A 20798-nucleotide genomic window follows, 5' to 3' on the forward strand; every position below is an offset into this window, starting at 1 on the left:
GTGAAACCAAAATTATAATGCTGTCTGATGTAATTCTCAATGTATAGAGGAATTTTTTTTTTGTTGAAGTTTTTGGCTGGGGCTGGGTTTGAACCCACCACCTCTGACATATGGGGCCAACACCCTACTCCTTTGAGCCACAGGTGCCGCTCACAGAGAGGAAATTTTTAAAGTAGTTACATTATAAATGAGGAAGGGTAAGGAAACTGATAAAACGGTAAAATGATGAAGTGGTCTGCACTAAGTCACATATGTGTAATGTAATATATAAACGGAGCACTAAAATGTTACATCAAGACACACATTCAAAAACACCATAGAGAAATAAAAATGGATTTTCAGAAAATGTTTAAGCAACCCACAAGGAGGAAGAAAAAATAAACAAAATCAGAAGAAACAAACAGAAAACAAAACCCCCAAATGGTGGACTCTATCACGTGAATTATGAATAGTCTATACACAAAAATTAAAAGACAGATAGTGACAGAGCAGATTTAAAAAGGACATTAATGACCCAATATATGCCAGGGCACTGTTCTGAGTGACAAAAAGCCCACCCCAAAGGTAAATGGTGAATGATTTTATTTATATCATATCTACAAATGATAAAATTATGGAAATAGATAAATTACTGCTTGTCTGGGTTAGAGATGGGTGTGACTATAAGGGGTTAGTGTGATAGGAATTTCTGTGTTTATATGATAGTCCTGCATCTTGAACCTGGTGGTGGGTTGCAGAATGTACCCTTATGTCATAGAACTTTAGGTCTGTGGTATAGCAATACATCGTGCCCAAGTCAGCATGTTGTTTTGTTATTGTATTCCAAGGTGTAACCTTTGGGGGAATCTGGGTTAAGGGTCCATGGGATCCCTTTGTCTACCTTTAAACTTTCTGTGAGTCTACAAAATATTTTGAAAAATCTATGCAGGTGATTTTAATGAGAGCCACTGATCAATGCTGCTATAATCTGGTGCAGAAATAGGTAATTTATGTGGCTCTTGATGCCTTCACACCAACTTCTCCATGCTGGGGCTCACTCTTTCCTCAGCTCACATCAGGAATGTGTCTGTAACAGTCATTCCCAAACTTAATTTTCATGCTGTAATCAGCTGTAGAAAATTAAAACAAATAAACAAATATCAAGAAAACTTATGAGATTAGTTAGAGATTTCTCCCAGAGATTCAGTTTCATTGGTCAGGGGCACCCCTCGACACAGGATTTTAAAAGCTTCCCAGTTGACTTGGTGCAGCCAAAGCTGAGAACCAGCTCTTTAAATCCAGCTGTGCAGTGGCCACAATGGTCACTTACCTTCAGGAAGGGTAAAGAATCCCAGAATAGCCTATTTACTTTGATTAGTGGGATGTCAGATATTAGCTGTCACTGCTTTGAAAGTAATGTCTGTTTTTCTCTTTGGACTTTTGCACTTTGTCTGCTATATTTCTAGGGTGGTTTCTTCTTAATTCATCCTGCTTGGGTTGGTCAGGCTTGTTGAATCTGTGGATTGATGTCTGTCAGTCCGTGTTGCTTCAAAGACTGCCTCTGCTGCATTTTCTCTCTCCTCTCTTTCCCTGGGCCATCTAATATTTGAGGCATCATCACCTTATTCTAAATCTGCTATGACTAATTTTCCCTCTACCAATTCTTGTCCCTTTGCTATCTGATTCATTCCTTAATGGGTCCTTGCTCTGTTCAGGCTCACATGGTCACCACCAACCACCACCACAGGGTGCCTGTCCCAGACTCCGGGGACACTCAGCTTCTGGGTAGGTTTGTCTAGACTTGGCAAATGGGAGACATTGGCAGAGAGTTGAAAGGTGACGACATGGATGAAGCCAGTCTACCCTCCACCTTCCTGACGTCAAGCTCATTTGTGCATTAGCTCCACCTCCTGTGTGGAGACTCCCGGTGCTGAGTGTCCCGGGTCCCTGTGCCCCAGTGAGAGCACATCAGTCTCTCCTTGGGTCTCACATCTTGGGAAAGGCTCATATCCTCCCAGAGCTACCCACTGGGTGTCTCACTCTCCCCTTAAGTAACATTAAAAGTTATGTAAGAGTGATTTTTGTTTTTCTGGTTGAACCTTTCCTCTTTTTCCCCATTTTTTCAATCCCCTTTCATGATGGGTATTTGCTTAGTTACCATCTTTCAGCTCTGTCTCATCTGCTGTTAAATTCATCCACCCAGTTCTTCATCTCAATTATCTTATTTTTTTATGTCTGAAATTTATAGTGGGCTCATTTTATTTATTTATTTTTATTTCAACATATTTAGGAAGTAAATTTTTTGTTGCATGGATGAATTATAGAATGTTCAAGTCAGGACTTTCAGTGTACCCATCAGAGGGTGGTGTGTGCTGTACCCTGCAGGCTGATTTTTGTCCCTCAGCCCTCGGTGTACCCATCAGAGGGTAGTGTACGCTGTACCCTGCGGGCTGATTTTTGTCCCTCAGCCCTCGGTGTACCCATCAGAGGGTGGTGTACGCTGTACCCTGCGGGCCGATTTTTGTCCCTCAGCCCTCGGTGTACCCATCAGAGGGTGGTGTACGCTGTACCCTGCGGGCCGATTTTTGTCCCTCAGCCCTCAGTGTACCCATCAGAGGGTGGTGTATGCTGTACCCTGCAGGCCGATTTTTGTCCCTCAGCCCTCAGTGTACCCATCAGAGGGTGGTGTATGCTGTACCCTGCAGGCCGATTTTTGTCCCTCAGCCCTCCTCCCACCAATCTGTGTTATTCTTTATAGCTTTCAGTTGTGTATCCTGAATTTACAATTTAGATCTTATCTCCCTGTGCAGAGTGACCTTGGTCTCTACAGCGTCCTTGGGAAGTCCCGAGTCTACAGTCCTTGTGGGTTTTGGTCTGCTGTGACTCTTTCTTGGGAGGGCTTATCTTACAAACCCTGTTATTTTTGGTTTTGGGCTGTACATTTTTGTTTAACAATTATTTATATAAATAACATGAGGCAAAGGGTAACGTTATTTTTTCTTGGAGGTAATCTTGTTTATTTATGGCAGGAGTTTAGGACCTCTAGTTTCCTGGGATCATTTTTTATTTCAGGCACTTTGGGCCACCTGGCTAATTAGAACCTAATCTCATGAATGGCGTGGCTCACTCAGGCCATTTCTTGGAGCTCGGATCAAGGTGGAGGGTAGTAGTTTAGTAGTATGTCAGGATCCCCACCTTTGGCAAGGCTCAGGCCCTGAGTCTTGTTCCATGAGCACGATATAGGCATTAAAACTCACCTAGGACTCCGAGGTGTGTCTTTGAGTTTGTCAAATTCTCCCAGAGCATGAGTAGCCTGTGTCTCTGTTATATCTGAGTTGTCTGTCTCTGTTCTTTTGTGAGCTCATTATTGCTTGAGTATTCCTCCTCATGTGTGTTCTGGTAGATGAGGGTCCATCTAAATTAGTGGTTCTCAACCTTCCTAATGCTGTGGCCCTTTAATACAGTTCCTGTGGGTTGTGACCCACAGGTTGAGAACCATTGATCTAAATAATCTAGTCTTCCCCTGCTCGGAATGGTATTGTTCTCCAGCAGAGCGCACGCTGGGCTGACCGGGTCCATTGAGATGTAATTGCAGCCTTCCTCCAGCCATTTGAGTCTATTTCTGGTGATTTCTGAGTTGAGCAATTTCACAATAGGATTGACCTTGTGTGAGCCTTGGGCAAACACCTTCTGGACAATAGCACCCTTCGTCTGCACAATGACGGGACTGACTGTGTCCCATTACGTTCTAGCTTCTTATTATGTCATTGCTTTAAGTTGTGAAGTATTTCGGTTGTGCTATAAACCTATGGAAGCTTTTTAAAGACCCCAAATATGTCTCCTGATGAGAAACAGGAATGATTTCTAGATTCTGTCCTGCAGCATAGCACATGTTCACAGCCTCTCAGGTGTGGAATAAAATGCCACCTGATGTTGGAAGGACCCCACATCAAGAGCTATGCAACTCCCCTGGCTCTCTGACCTCCATTCCTAACTGCCCTTAGACTAAATAAAATTCATGCTTTTTTCAATATTCTGTTCAGGGTCCCGCTAAGCATAGTGCCACAAGCTTGATGCCAAAGAATACTTTTTCATAGCTCAGTAATAGCAAGAGAAAATAAAATAAAGGATTGACTTGGTATTAACCCATATGGTCAGTTTGTTGTGAGCCATTAAGAAGGAAGCATGTTTAGAGCGGCAGGAAATGAGGTAAATGCCAGCTGAGGAAGTCCAGGCAGCCGTCCAGACGAGCATTAGGTGTAGGAAAATCAGGGAGTGTAGGAAAATCAGGAGGCTTGTTTCTGCCGAATCTCTCACGGTGTCCGGGCTGCATTCCGTTTACGATTCCTCAAATTTATGCGAAGCTTATTTATTTAAACTATTCAGAACATTCAATTGGAGGTAAGTTGGTTTCCTCAAATGTCTCCAAGCAAGATCTTAGTTTCTCTGGCACGGCTTTGCTGAATACATGCAGCATCTTCTCTCTTTCTGTTCTTCCCAAGCACATCACACCATGTGTTCCACAGTTTCAAGGGAACACGGTGGCTGGGGAGCTAATGGAGATGCTGACTTGGAAACACAGCTGGCTAACCCCAAGATGTTCCGGAAATGGCGCATGTCCATGACAACAAATGCGGCTGCTCAATGACAAATTTATTCCTCTGTCTGTGAAGAAATTGATATCTGATGCCAGGGCTTGGTGACCTTGGCTTCTATTGCCAACGGCTCATCTTGTTTCAGAAACGCTGTGATAAACTGTACAGCAAACTTCTGACCTTTGGAGACCGAGGAGCGCGGCAAGCACATTTTAAGCTTAGCTGTAGTTCAAGTGTGTCTTCCCTTCTTTTCCTTTCCCTTCTTCTTTCTGTTTTTTAAAGCAGCCTATTATAGACTTGGCTTTGTGTGGGAGCAATTTCAACCAGTCAGCAATCTTGCCTCACATTCTCTCCTTAAGAAAGTAACTAACTAGTGCTTCCGTTTCTAGAATAAAGGGGGATTAAAAGGCCCAGGCTCTGCAAATAAGGCAGGTAGCAGGGAGAGAGGAGACGTGGGTAACACGTTGAGAAGGAAAACTTTCTGTTAGCCATCATGCCCCACGCTGTTGTGTATAATTATTAGCTGCAAAATAGCACAGCTTGAACATTATTATTGCACATTAAAGAACATTTCACTTATAATTATGGGACGAAAAGAAGCGTTTACAACTCACCTACCGAAGCATTAACTTTGTGTGTGTAAGAAAGTGTTTTAAAAACCTCTTCATTAAAAATCTGCAAATATGGGACTTTCTTTTACCATCTCATGGATCCTTTCTAGTTTTTTTAAACTGACACGTTGAATTACATCTTAAACTTTTCTTTTAATTAGAAAGCAGCACAAAACTGAAAGGGAGAAAGAAAACCAAGAAAACAGGGTCGTTTTTGTGTTTGCCAGCTGAAATAAATATTTGATAAATGAGGCAGATTTGGAAAGTGAAAAGGCAAGGCGTAAAATCCATCCTTTAACAGCAGGGGCAAACCACGGAAGCTCAGGAACAAGAGCAGATTATTTTTTCTGATTGGTGTTCATAATTTTTGAAATAGAAAATGCTATGGAAATCCATATATGTCAGCAGTGGTATAAACTCTTTATAAGTAATATTTCAGAGTCTGTGGATGCAGGATTTAACTGTTCCATGCAATTCATTCTGCCAGTTTCCTGGATAACTTCTTCCATTTATTGAATCTTATGGAACGTATGTCTGTGTATTTGCCTGTGTTTTTGTACTGTTAATATTTGTGTATGAAGACACACTTTCAGCTAAATACATTTATTGAGGGACGCTCATACCCCAAACTATACTAGGTTTTATGGAAACAATCAAGAATATATTAAACAAAAGAATTAATCTAAGTGCTTTGTCCCAAGCATGGATTTCGTGCACCTGTGTCAAGTTCACGGGAACAAGGCAGGGAACAAGGCAGGCAACAAGAGAGTGCAGGATTACCCCCCAGAACCCAGGACGGAACACGACGAAACCCATACACATAGACTCGCAGACGTGTGCACACAGGTGTGTGATCTGGTTGATACGTTTTGCTCCCCATGTGCACACAGGTGTGTGATCTTGGTTGATGAGTTGTGCTCCCCATTGTTTGAACACTTGGCAACATGTGGTCCTGTTCTCATGTTCCTCACAGTGACAATGTCCCTCTTTGGACAGGGGTCTGTGTGGAGTACATTTGAGATGTCTAGGCCATCCCTCCTGGGTCACAGCACACCTGTCCTACCAGCCTCTGCAGAGTTCTGCACTAAGGGAGTCGATGTAGTTCACAGACCTTTCTCCAGGGCACTTGCAGTCTTGGGAATGTTGTGCGGGGGTCTTGTCCAAAACCCTGGGGACACAGGTTTCATTCACTGCCACCTGCATTTCCCTTATCTCCTTTCCCAGAGTCTGGGGCCTCTGGGATCTGCACCACGTGCTCTGTGCTGGGCAATGACCTGGAAAGGCATCTTTCCTTTCCCTTTCAGACAAGAGGCAATGCCCCGTGGTCTGCTGTTTGGTTCTCGGGGCTCATCTCCAGGAACTTGCTATGAGCAGGCCCCAGTCTCTCCTGTTATCTCCTGAGTCCTCAGCATCTAAAGCGTCATTCCCACTTCTTGACCCAACACATTAGGGCAGGTGTCCTCAAGCTGCGGCCCGCGAGCCACATGCGGCCCGCGGAGAACATTTATCCCACCCACTGTGTGTTTTTGCCGTTGCTGCCTGTCCTGCTTAGCAGCCGACTGATCCCAGGGCCCATAGTCCGGCCCTCCAGTGGTCTGAGGGACAGTGAACTGACCCCTTGTTTAAAAAATTTGAGGACCCCTGCATTAGACCCTCTTCAAAGGGCCTGAGCTCTTTAATACAAAGGAAGGACACGTTGTCAGCAAGTGAGTGCAGAGCCAGAGGCCTGGGTCTGAGTAGCATCCCCGTCCATCTGGGCTGGTGTTACAATGTGCTGTACGCCGGGCGGCTCACAAACAATGGACATTTATTTCATAGTTCTGAGGGGCTCACGAGGGCCGCACTCCTGCACTCTAATCACTCAAAGGTCCCACCTGCTAATCCCATGACAATGGTATTAGAATTTAACATGTGAATTTGGGAAAAATGCAGACATTTCGACCATAGTGAATAATGACTTACTGTTTAGGAATCTCCTCCTGTGTGCAGGGTGCTGAACTGAACACTGACAATATTTTGCCTAATTCTTGTCAAAACCCTCCCTGTGAGATAGGCATTGACCTCTCCCCTTTATAGATGAGGAAATGTAGGTTTAGGAAAATAAAATGTGTGGCTAAAGGCCACGGGGTAGCAAATGCAGCAGCCGTCTCAGTGGCTCGCCGGGACTCTCTCTGCCCTGAACGCTGTGGTCTGGAGCACACCCTGGCCTGGATGAGGTTTGTCAGGCTGAGGCCACATGGGGCATCCCTTGCTGGGGAGGTGTTCCCCCACTGCGTCTGCACATTGAACCCTGCGCTGGGGGGCCGTGTGTGCAGATGAATTCCGGACCCTAAGTCTCCTGCGCTGCAGAGCCAGAGAAGGGACAGTGGCCTGTTGTATCTGAAGGGCTTTGGTGCCGGCACTTACCCTCCGCCCCGTTCAGCTCTCCATGACATGATTTTCAGGACTGCTCGGGAGAGAGGATGGAGGATGTGCATGGAGGGTCAGAGGGGCAGTAACTGGCCGTCCCCGAGACCGTGCAGGGCAGGGCTGCAGACACAGAGGAAGTGAGAGGGAGTGGATGGAGGACAGGTCTGTGCCTGTGGGGGAATCACGTGACCTGGGCAGGCCGCTGCCCCTTCACCACGAGGTTGTAGGCACAGTGCTCATTCACGTGAATTCCCGGCTCAGCATCTGTATGCCGAGTAAAATTCCACACGTAAGTCTAATCACTGCATTCAGCAAAAAATATTTTTTGGGCAACATCTTAAACAGGTCCTCCTACATATGTGTGAAAACCTACTTAGCAGCTCCAGGAAAGGTGTGGGAGTTCTGTTCAGAGGCCCAGCCGTTACTCCAGCCAGAACCCCCTAGTGCCCAGGCCTCCTGGTGTAACCAGTCTCCACTCGGTAATTTCATGTCACGGAGATTAGCAGAACCGAACTTCTGAGCCATGTTTACAGGGCCTAACCATGAGATGTGGAGGGAAAGAGTCACCTGACTAGCCACATCAGGTCAAGTGCATGTGGCCATGGGCAGACACCCTGTGGCTGGAGACCAGTGAGTATTTGTTCCATATTTCTCTGAAAAATCAATTATACCTTCTCTAAGTGGATTAACACACTCCGGGGAGTGCAGTTGTTGGAGAGAGCTGCATCTGTCGGGTTGCAGCAACAGCCAAACAGGCAACATTAGAGGCCTCTAAATTATGTAGCGGACAGCTCTGCGTTCCAGAGGGAAGGGATCCAAAGGCGAGGCCGTCCCAGGCTGGCTCAGACACGAGGGGGCAGCAGGGGGCAGCAGGAGCCTGGAGCTGCTTCCCTGGTGGCCAGGGCTGGGCTGTCCCTGCTGACCCAGCATGACTCCGTTTTCTGCCCCATTCTTGCACCTAATTCTCAGAGAACTGAAGTTACGTAAGCATGAAGCAGGGGGTAATTTTTTAAAAAATATATATAGGAAAATCCTAGGACCCTGATCCAAGTTAGAAACCATTAGCAAAGGACAGCAAGCAGACATATCCTCTGCGTTGTCGCTGTCAGGCTGCCAGTTCAGTTCCTCTTCCCCTCCTGGCCTGGTTCCGCCCACTGTGTTTCCTGAGCGGCACTTTCCCACTAGCCAGAGTGAGGATGCAGCTGTAGCCTCGGCGGCCTTGGCCCTTCTCTTATCCCACTGTCTCTCCTGGTCCCATTAATCACTAGGTCATGTCCAGTGTCTTTCCCAAAACCTGTCCCCTCTTCCCTCTGTCCCAGCCTGCAGGCCTGAAGAACTGAGGAAGGGGGCCTGAGCGCCTCCCACCCACCTGCCTGCGTGCCCGCCTGCTGCCCGCACGGAGGGTGAACCTCAGGAAGCGCTCTGCAGAAAGCGGTAACTGTGGAGCGTGCTCGAGGCTAATCGTGACGTGAGGAGTCCTTCAGGGTGGTGTTCAGCTCACGTCCTGCCTCATCTGAGTACTTTCTGCTAGGTCTCCCAGCTGCCTAGGATGCTGCCCCCCTTGGAATTCTCTGCTGTCTGGATACACAACGCACTGTGGTTTCCCTGAAGCTTCCTCAGAGTTGGCCCTGCAAGTCCTGCGTCTGGACCTTTCGCCCCTTGACCAGTTAGCTCTTCTTACTCTCAGAACGTAGAACGTGAAGCTCTCACTGTCATCTTCAGCCTGGGCCCCATTTTCCTTGGTGGTCTCTGCCTCTTCTGTTTTATTCTGGGGGTGGAGTGCAGATGATGGGGGGAGGCCCAGAAGAAGATGTCGTGGTCTCCATCACCTCATCCACTCCCCACAGGGCCCACCCATGCACTCTACCGCCCCACCCCAGGCCAGAGCAGAGATACTGAGCCCTTGTGCTCCTGGCCAGCCCCGTGGTGTGGGGACCATGGCTCCCCCCTCTTCCCTAGCACAGCAGTGCTGGCCTCCATACTGTACGGGTGCAGGCTCTGGGGGCTGTGTGGCAGGGATCGTGGGTCTCTCTGCTGTTCCCAGTCACACAAGCACTCACACCTTCACAGAATCGTCACCATCTCCTCATCCAAACACACTCTATTCCAGTCCTTTCCGATGTTTGTTTATCTTCCATCCAGCCAAGCAGGACACTCTGTGCATTTATTTCATTTAACTGTCAACTAATTTTTTAAGAGTTCATGTGTAATACCCAAGCCCCCAGCCCTTGACCCCCTCCCTAGGACCAATGGAGAACACGCCCCCTACCCTTGAAAAGAAAACCTCTCCTCGTCCTTTTAGTCCCAGCCCCCTCAGGGTAAAGAAGCAGCCTGAGATTAAGGAAGTATGCAGGGAGGGGTTGAAGAGGGGAGGGGTGGATTCCAAATAAAGCCCTGGTGAAAAGGTCCCTAGTTGTTCTTGGAAATTTACCCAACACTTGTTTGTACCCCTGAACTATGTGACCCTCATCTTATGATCATGAAGTAATGTATTTGTGATGTATTTTGTGATTTATGAACATGTACCCCCACCCTGACTTGGGTAAGCCCTTATGATGTACCCTTACTTTGTGACCCCTGAGCTGTATTCAATTGTGCTAACCTCTGTGATTGGCTTCTGTATTGCACTAGCTTGCTGACTAAGCATGAATAACTGTATAAAAAGGCTTCTCCCCTGCTATTCAAGGCTGCTTGTTGGCCCACCACAACAGCCCCCTGCAGGTGCGCCAGCAGGTGTATTAAATGATCAATAAATTTCTATTAATTAATTACATCTGAAGTGGGGTCCATCTTTCTCTTGCATCTGCCGTTTCATTTCACATGCTGGTGTTGTGCGTTGTACTGGTTACCAGATATAAAAGGCAGAAATCTGCATGTTTCTGTCCAATTTGAGAGTCAGGAAGGACACAGTAAATGCCAGAAAAGGGACACAGGGCCTGAGGGCCCCCCTGCTCCTGTGGTGACCCTGCCTCGTGTGTCTGTCCTCTCCCAGGGCTCACACCTAGTGAAGCCTCTTCAACAAAGTAGGACTTAATAAACATTCACGAGAGTAAAGTAGTGGGAGCAGGTATCATTGAGACATAACTTCTAATCACATACATGTATTTTTTTACAGTTGATGAGGAATTTGACTAATTCTAAAACCAAATATGAAATACCAATACGATGACTTTATTTTTTTCCACATTATAAAGGCAAGGATATTAAGGGATTTGCTATCCTTCTACACAAGGCCCTTTGGGGAAGCACCAAGTACCTCCTTCCCAAAGACACACACACCTGCCATGGGACTCAAATGGTCCAGCGTATGTGAATGGGATCAAAGCTCAGAGAGGCCGTCAACTGGGATTAACATAAACAGCTTTGCATCCAGCAGCAAGGTGCTTCCCCGGCCTGCCTCTGCTGCTTGCTGTTTGGGCTGGTTTTAATTTATCTCTTAATGAACCCCCAGAAGGAGATAAAACATCAAACTAATGAAGTTTACAGATGGCACTTAGGTAAGAGATATTATAATCTCCATAAAGATTGGTGAGCACTCAACTGGCTTTTGAGATGCTGGAAAAAATTATTAAAAATAAAATAACCCCAAAATCAAATTATTGTTTGTTAGGAAATAGAAACTGAAGAAATTTTAGAAGTAGAAATCCTAGGAAGAGCAAATTGAGCAGGAAGAAATTTGGTATTGGTCTAAAACACTGTGGCAAGAAAATGAGTTTTAATATATGCAACTTTATAGAAAAATAGTATGGCTTTTGCAATAATGTCAGATTTTATTTTAACAGAAAATTTGTTTTAATGGAAAATCAATAGAAAATTTGTCTTAATGGCAAATCAGTGGTAAATCATTGTACTGGACTGTTTCCTTATGAAATAATAAGTTCTGATTTATGCATTTTACTTTTTATTTTGACATACTTTTAGATCTTCAGAACAGTTGCACAAACATTTTGAAAATGCCTACACACCCTTCTTGTCAATTCCTCTCTCTCTCTCTCTGGTACTTCTAACTAGTCGAGAGTATATCACAGAACTTATCCTCTCTTACCCTTAAATATTATACCTCAGGGTTACATACTAAAACAAAGGCATTCTCTGTTACAGAAATATGGTACAAACATAAAAATCAAGACATTTAGTTTAGTATTATGCTATTAATCTGAGGATCTTATTCATATGTCTCCAATTTTCCTAGTAATGTTGTTTTTAGGGGAAAAAATAGAGATCAAAAGTTAATGTGCTCAGTTGTCCTGGCTCTTTGCCTCTTTTAATCTGGAATGTTTCATCAGTTCTTCCTCGTCTGTTGTGAGTATGATATGATTAATGCACACCGGCAGTTTGTTTTACAGAATGAACCCCAGTTTGGATTTTCTTTATTTTTCTTATGATCAGAATCTGACTACGTACAGTCTGTTATGTCAGGAGGCAGAGGCTGCCAGTTGTCCCATTCTGGTGATGTTAACTTTGACCACCTGGCTGAGGTAGACTCCCTGAGTCTATCCACTGTCAGGTTATCATTTTTAATAGCAAAGTTACTTGAAAAGTGCTGTTTCTACGTTTTGTAATTAGCGTCCTAAGGGGAGATGTTTGAGACCACATCATCATCCTGGGACTCATTGAACTTCCAGCCACAGGTTTCGGAGTCTACCGGATACTGTGTCACTAGCAATGGAAGCTTTGCTACTGTAATTGCCACGTGGCCATATTCTGATTCAAAGTAGCCGCTTGTACCCTGAGCGCCCTTCCCCCTCCCTGGCTAGTCAGTCCCGTGTTTCCCTTTGCCTTGTGGGTGTTCTTCCAGGAGGGTTTTCATCCCACCGAGGATGTGTTTTCAGAGTTGTAAGTTCTTCCAGTTTGTTTATTTTCCATTTTAAAATCACTATCCACCCTTCCTTTGTAAGTTCTTCCACAGAAGCAACGTCTTTCAATCAAAGACTGTCATTGCACACTGAGGGTGTTATAGCTCCTTGTCTGTGCGTCTGGCCCCCCAGGTCCCCCATCATTTTGCATGGAGCATGGATCTTCTGGCTCGTGGTGATTTGGGGTCGGTTCTTGGCCTGCAGCCGGCTCCTGTCCTTTCTCTCCCACCAGGTTCTCTCTGGGCTTTCCCTCCTCCTCCGTAAGAGTGTGTGCTGGAGCAGCGGGGAGGCTCCAGGGGCCGTTTCTCTACTTTGGCCAGTCTGCAGTCTGGGCACTGTTTGTCTTCTCGTTGCCCTGAATGTATAGATTTTTAATTGTGGGGATTGCTTAAAACTCGGGAAGCCTCAGTGTTTTTAGGTTTAGGGAACAGTGGGGTTGGAAGGGAGGTGTCTCAGTGAGTGGACAGGTGGCTGTGTGCTTGCATCTCACCTGTGTCAGATTTCAGTTCTTTTGCGTGGTGTGTAGAGAATCATTAAAAACTCACATGAAGCTTGGAAAGCACAGTGCTTGAGGGTGTAACCTCTGCAGTCACAATGCTTGAGTTCAAATTATAGTGCCACCACTTGATGTTTCTGAGCCTATGTCTTGTGTGAAAATGAAGCATGATAACACCTAACACATAGGCTGTTGTCAAGATTAGGTGAGCTGACCCACACAGGACTCTGTACCACAGTTCTAAACTGTCATAAGCACTTTCTCATGTTTGAAAAGACGGTTAAATTAGTTTACTGAGGAAGATTGGTAAAGGATTGTTATCATGAGGATGGTTCCCTGCCGGCATGCTTGTAACGTCCATCAGGCACCTGAATGAAGACTTAATATTTCATTTATTAAATCTGTGGTTGATCCAGAGTTAGAAGTTAAATATGATTCTAAATTAGATGACAAGTTTTCTCTCCCATTTTAAAATTTTATGGGATTTTGTTTTTTCTCTTTATAATACAAATTATCCGAGTCTACCTTGGGTGAATTTTTATTTACATATCTTCACTAACTTGTGTACTTTTTCAGAAGGAAAAGCTTATTCATTCAGTTTGGGATGCCAGATGATGAGTCAGCACTATTCATAGAATTAAATATAGTGGTGTGAGATGATTAGGTCTTAGGGAAGAAAAGAAACGGACCTGAGCTATACACAAAAGAATCAAAATCTAATGTTCACAATCACGCCCGAGAGGTCCGTGTTCCCATTACTCTGTTAGAATGGATAGGAGGGGGACAATGAAGCAGTGGGGATCTGTCTGGCCAGTGATGATCCTGGCCTGGGGACAGGCAGGTGCCACAGGGGCCAGGAGGACTGGAGGGGCTTCAGGTGTCATTTGTGGGTAGAATCAGCCAAGACCGGTGTAGAGTCAGACTTTGTGGCTTAGTATACTGATGGCTGGATGTCTGAAAGTTGGTTGAAAACCTGGGGTCCATGGAAATACTAACACTTGGGCCATAAAGGAAAAAACAGAACTCTCTGTGGATTTACCAGATTTAGTTCATCAGCACAATTAAACTAATGCAATCAAATATGACTATTCCACGTCCCTTAAATCCAGCTTCCTCTCTCCCGCCTACCTTTTGGGCGGCTCACTGGCAAGCCATGCTCGTCAGAATGCTGACGGGAAGAGCGTGGCTTAATGACGGACGAGGGCATCATCCTTCTTGTTAGTCCAAGGCTTTACTGAAAAACAAGGTGAGCTGACCGAAGGGACACTAGTGGTCTCGACAAGAAAAACTGAGTTGATTATAAAACGAAAACATTTGTAACCTGGCCATCAATAATAGAATTAGCAGAGTTATGACAGAGGTGCGACTTTAATTAGCCCACAGTTTCTAAGACTGCTGCATTATCTAGGGATGGAGCTTGAACTTCTGCGAAGAGGAATTTGCTGGAGAAACAGATGTTTGTTAATCAGCTGACCACAGGCTGCAGAAGGGACACTGGTGGAGTGGCTGTCTGGGCTCTTCCCCAGGCTCCGTTCCTTTGTGTGTATTTAAATGAACCAGAAAAGTATCAGAGGGCTTTGTTTTTTTCCTTAATCGTCTGTAATGAAACATTGTTTAGTTTTTTTCCATACAACTTCCTTGTTTGGAGTCTAGGTCAGAAATAACCTAATTCTAACCCTTATTTCATTCCCACTGTCATGCTAATAGCTGTAGAGCAGCGATAATTCTACACTGTAGATAAAAACATGCTCATGGTGATCATTTCAGTTCTGATCTTAAGTAACAGGAACCACCTGTAATCTTTTCAGGAAATGGCAACATTTTGATCCCGGTGATAAGGTGTTTCCAGGTTTTAGCTTCTTGATATCAAGAAGAGGCCCACTGGATACAAGTTTGCCATTTCCGGGTTTAAATGATCTTTATGACATGGAGCCTCTCTGGGGTAAAGTGCGGTCAGCTTCGTTTGTTTTAATCGAATAGTATCTCCAGAGGCGCTTGTCTGAAATCTTTAACAACTACTTAGATGAGAAATTCTGTCCACTTTCTTTAAAAACATAGACTGGCAGGAAACCCTGGGGGTCATTTTGTTCATCCCCAGCCTCTGAGCAGGCTTGATCTCACCGTCCAGGCAGCTTCAGCTGTCCTGCCGGTGTTTTTCTGCTGGACACGGGGGAGGGAGCCAGGCACTAGGGAGGGCACCCAGGGCAGGGGCAGCTTCCGGAACATGTGTGATGTTTCTGTGCAGCTCTAATGGTCTAACACCTTCTCTCCCAGGCTGTGCACACTCAGGAGGCTCCTAACCAACCCCTCTCAGGGCCAGGGAGAACTTCACTTGGCAGGTGAGCAGCCCAGTCCTCACCACTGGGCACCTGCAGCTCCTGGACGATTCTGATTAATCTTTGGCAGTATCTCCTTTACACTATTGCCCCTGTTCTGGTGCCCTTATCTCGGCCACAGAGCTGGCTGGTGCACCTGTCAGGCAACTAGCCCAGCCTAATCAGTGACAGAAAGGGGCCCCCATCTGGATCCTCACCCCACAGATACCCATAAAGCAGCCCTAACCGGGTGAGTGGAAGGCCCTACAGAGCTTCCAGGTTCGATCACTGGGAAGTGTTCACGGGGCCCTGCAGGCCTTTGTGCCCTTCACTGCATCTCTCTACAGGGTTCAAGGTCATGGCAAAGACCAGTTAAGTAACAGAAAAGGCCCCAGTGGCTGCTGACCAAATTGTTGTTGCCGCCACCTGGGAATGAATATGGCATCTAGAGAGTTTTCTTTTGGAATTTGATTATGTTTCCCAGATCAATAGTTTCTTCTTCATTTTATCTTCCCAGGGATGACAGCAAGCGAGGGAGAGAAAGGAAAAAGAGAAGCTGTATGATGCCTGCCCTACTTCTGCTAGTGGGTCTCTCCCACCCGCACACAGGAGCGGAACAGGGTCCTCATCCTGATTCCTGTCCTGTCATTCCGTGGCCACCCGTGGCTGCTGGGCTCCAGCTGTTGCAGCGATGTCCCGTGTCCCATCCAGGCCTGTGACCTGCATGGTAGCCACAGTGGCACTGCCATAGGCAGGGCTGTGTCTGACCTACCCCTACCCGGGCCTAGTGCTTCTCTCACACAGCGTGTAGGAGGTGCTCCGGGAATGTTTTGGAACCAAAGTAAACTGTGATTGTGGGTCTGGTGACAGGCCACGTCTCATTCTCAGAAGCCCTGTAGCCGCGTGCTGTCCCCTGTCCTCAGTCCCAGCACAGCACTAACTTGCAAGCATTTCTCTCTCAGCTTTGCAGACAGAATCTCCTCAATACCCCTTTGGACAATGACCGGAAAAAATGGTTAGTTCCCAATGGATCAATCTGGCATTAGATCGGAAGGTGCGAGGCTTGTCCTCACTGATGGGCAGTGACGCAGACTGAGCCGACCAGAGGGCTGACCTCCATCCCCACGAGTCCTCAGTCTGGGGCTTCCGTTTCTCTCACCCTACATGGAAACAGTTAACGGCTCAGATGCTGCTGTGATCTTCAAACCTGGGAGCACACCTGCATCTGGGTGACAGGGACAGGCGGTCACCACCAGGGCAATGGGGAGACAGGGTCCCCGGCCACCCCTGTGGCTTCTGGATGGGTGGCGCCACGGTGGGTGCCCGACAGAGACTTCACCAAAGCCAGTGTTATCAAATGCTGGCCTGGAGGGGAACATCAGTAATATGAAACATTTATAATGCTCCAAAAACATCAGGACTTCACGTGCTGTTTGGGTTCAGGCTAGACCGTGGCTAAATTTGGGGTTATATATTATGTTTTCATGCAGAAGGGTCACAGCATGTGTGGATGGAGGTCAGTCATGGGTGCCCAGATGGCCAATCTACCAGTCTGCCCGGCTGGGGCCCTTCCTTCCGCTGCCTTCAGCAATCAGCAGACATTGCTCTAGTGTGAGACGGGCTGCATTTTCCCAAATAATGTTGCTCCCCTAGGAATGAAGAATATGGTGCTCCAGGACCACGGGGTTCATCTGATTACTCCTCTGAAAAAAATGTTTTATTATACTTTTTATTATTTTCTCATCTGGGAGCTACACACCTGTCTCAGGGACGTGCCCTGCCTGGGGTGCCCAGTGGCCGTGTGGCCTCTGGCCTTTCTTTATGACAATACCCTTCCATCGTCTGGACCTCTGGGATGCAGAAGCAGGGTTCCAAATTCTGCCCTTGAAACATGGATTAAGTAGTGTTGCTAATACGCATTTGTCCCTGCACTGTCAAACATTTCACTGATTCTGGAGTCTGCAGACAGCTTAATAGCCAGGTCCTCTGTCAACGTTACTGGCTTGTCTCCCTTGCTTTAAGATGCAGTGGAGATTTATCGGGGCAATAGGTGTAGAATGATACGTAGTTAAGAAGAGTGCCTGGTTATGTATATGTCAGCACAGCTCACTGACATCCAGAGTGACCTGAGCACATGGACAGACTGGGCTTTCCGACCGGCACCCTCTCACTGTCGGGGGGGGTCCCTGCCCTGCCTTCCCCTCAGCACTGCTGGGTGCACAAGGCCCGTGGGACTCTCAGGGCACTGCTGGGTGTGGAGACCAGGTCAGCTGACCTTTGAACACCTGAGGTCATTGCCTCGATTGATTTATTTTTCTTTATTTTTTGAAAATGCAGATGTAACAGCTCTTCAAACACAGCCCCTCTAGAATGAATGGTGCAGGCTTGTCTGGGTATAGTTCTCTATTTGGTCATTTTCATTCTAACTTTTGGAGTATGAGTATAGTGAACAGGTAATTAAACAGTAATTTCACGAATTTTTGGTATGAGAAGATTGAAGAAAATATTTCCAAATACCTCACTCCAACTATGTTAGATACTGTGTTTTGATTCAGTGATTTTAGGCGACTGTGTTGTCTCTACACCTGTGACAGCTGTGGGTGACAGTGGCCGTGAGGGGTTGGGCCGGCTCTTCTAGGAGATGCCCTGGAGGCCTCAGGCTGACCTTCACCCCAGTGGCACGTCATACTGGGTTTGATAGATGAAAGATGGGAAGGATGATTAGATGCTTATGTGGGAAAAAGTAAGTCAGCCCCTGGTTTACATGGCTATTGATTTATATGCTTTTTATAAATATATAAATATATACAGTTCTAAATATGCAGGGTGGCCGTACAGGTCAGTAAAATTTAAAATAGTGTGAAGTTTAAAATTGCATGTGAACTTTATGGGCCCCTGTACATATGGTATCTATAATTTCTCTCCCTATAGATGTATAATACCTTTTCACATACAGGGGCCCTTTTATTAGTGATAGGCTTTGGTCTCTACCCATCAGCTATTTCCCCTAGTTTCCTCCTAATAATCATAGGACCTGTTTAGGTTCATCCACACGGAATCTAAATTCAAGGCATAATTTTAATTAATGTGAAACAATCATGATAATTACACTTTGCCTGTGAACTGGAAGGACCCTGTTCTGTCCTGTGAGAGGGGGAGTTGGGGGGCGGGGCCTTCTGGGGACAATCATTTTGGAATTTATAAGGACAAAGCACAAGTAAAATAAAAAAGACGGTGCATGACCAGTGCTGGCAAGTCTGTGGAATGTGGTCCCTCCCACGCGTTTCCAGGGGTGAATAAAACAGCGTTCCTCTTTGGCTGTCAGGGAGACAGTTTCTACGAGGTCACACACACTCACCAGTAGGTCCAGCCATCTCATTTGTAGGAGTTCATGTAAGAGACACAAAAGTGTGTGTCCACACAAAGACCAGACACTCATCTAGGAAGATTCCTTACAGTAGCGCCCAGCTGGAAACCATCTGAGTGTCCATCCTTAGACAAACGGGTAAACACCCGGCAGGGTGACCACCAGCAAGTCAGCACTGGGCAGAGGAAAGAATGAGCCACCTCTGCCACTGTGACCTCTGACTGGTGTTGCTGAGGGAAAGGCCAGGCCAGGGGACCACGTGTCCTGTGATTCCATTTAGGGGAAAACCCAGACCTGGTGAACTTCACAACAGCAACGACAATCAACAATTGTGATTGAAAAAAGAGGATGAGGGCAATGATTAGGGAGGTGGAGTATTCTTTATCTTACTGTAGAGGTGATTGCAAGAGTAATTGCATTTGTCAAAACTCACCAAACTGTACGTGAAGTGGGCATCATGTAGTACATCATTTGTACCTCAGTAAAGTGACTTTAAACAGAAAGTTACAAGAGGGCAAGGAAGAGAACACACCTTTTGCTGCCTGGGGACGTGGTGGCACCAGCTGGCCCTGAGACCATCACTGTCTGTGACCATGAGGCTGGCGTCATGGTGGGGCTGCAAAGAAACAGGCCTCAGAGACACCTCTGGGCACTGAATTTCACAGTGCTGGGGCTATACCTATTTATTTTGTGAGGCAAATTTTTCTTATTGTTTAGTCCAATTTTCTTGGAGCTTTACAATTTTTTAATTTTTATTTTTTATCCCTCATGGCCAAAATCCCCAGGCAGACCACATCCTTCCCATGTTGGCCCGGGAGGGTGTAGGTAGCTGCCAGTTTCACTTTAGAGGATGAAACATCTTTGGATCAGGGAGGGTGACTGACTTGTGCCCTGTCTCTCGGGAACTGCAGGGAGGGTGACTGACTCGTGCCCTGTCTCTCGGGAACTGCAGGGAGGGTGACTGACTTGTGCCCTGTCTCTCGGGAACTGCAGGGAGGGTGACTGACTTGTGCCCTGTCTCTCAGGAACTGCAGGGAGGGTGACAGACTTGTGCCCTGTCTCTCGGGAACTGCAGGGAGGGTGACTGACTTGTGCCCTGTCTCTCGGGAACTGCAGGGAGGGTGACTGACTCGTGCCCTGTCTCTTGGGAACTGCAGGGAGGGTGACTGACTCGTGCCCTGTCTCTTGGGAACTGCAGGGAGGGTGACAGACTTGTGCCCTGTCTCTCGGGAACTGCAGGGAGGGTGACAGACTTGTGCCCTGTCTCTCAGGAACTGCACTGACTGTGGCTGCACAGCCAGCCGCCCCAGGGGCAGACCTGGCTTGTCCAGCTACCAAGGGCGACTTGCCATTTTCTCTCCTCTTCAGTTCACATTTAATTTTTACTGGTGAATTTTCACTCTCCCATAAAGACAGGATTAGGAAGCTGTTAACAATTCCCACCCGGACTCCCGGCCCCACATCAACATATCTGGGAAGTAAAAACACAGATTAGAAACTGAGGCCTCATGGGGTAACTGGATACTGCCTTTCTTCACGGGAGAGGGGTGTGACTGTGTCCTCATTTCCATTAACCCTCCGGCTGGGGCCAGGCTGACAAACACGCATGTCCTGAGTGGACCTTCTGAGCCCACCCTGGATCCAGCTCTCTTTCACAAGGCAAACTGGGCACTCAGTAAATCTGAACATCCTGAATTTCTGCCTACAGATCAGCATGTTTTGAATCTTCTCCTACTTGTTCTTCCACTGATTAACTCAAGTCTGAATTAATTCCTATTCAAGGACATTTCTGTGCAGGTGATGTTTCAGATGCCCCATCCCAGTGGGGTGGGGTCCAGAGACCCTGAGAATGCAGACGTTGAAGCCTCAGACTATCGCATGAGCTCCAGGAAAGAATCAATGTTTTGAGGGCTTGTCTAAATTCATCTTTCCATTGCTAAGTAATTTTACCTGGACTTTTTCCCTGGAAATCTTTGTTTATTTGTGTGTTTTCACTACACATTTCTAACTGGATACTTCTCAGCTTGTGCACTGCTAATGTTCACAACTGCAGTTCCTGCAGTTACATATTTCTAACTGGATACCTCTCAGATTGTGCACTGCTAATGTTCAGACCGCAGCTCCTGCAGTTACACATTTCTGACTGGATGCCTCTCAGATTGTGCACTGC

The sequence above is a fragment of the Otolemur garnettii genome, unplaced genomic scaffold (genome assembly GCF_000181295.1).
Source record: "Otolemur garnettii isolate 467f Iridium unplaced genomic scaffold, OtoGar3 scaffold00027, whole genome shotgun sequence".
Lineage (NCBI taxonomy): Eukaryota > Metazoa > Chordata > Mammalia > Primates > Galagidae > Otolemur > Otolemur garnettii.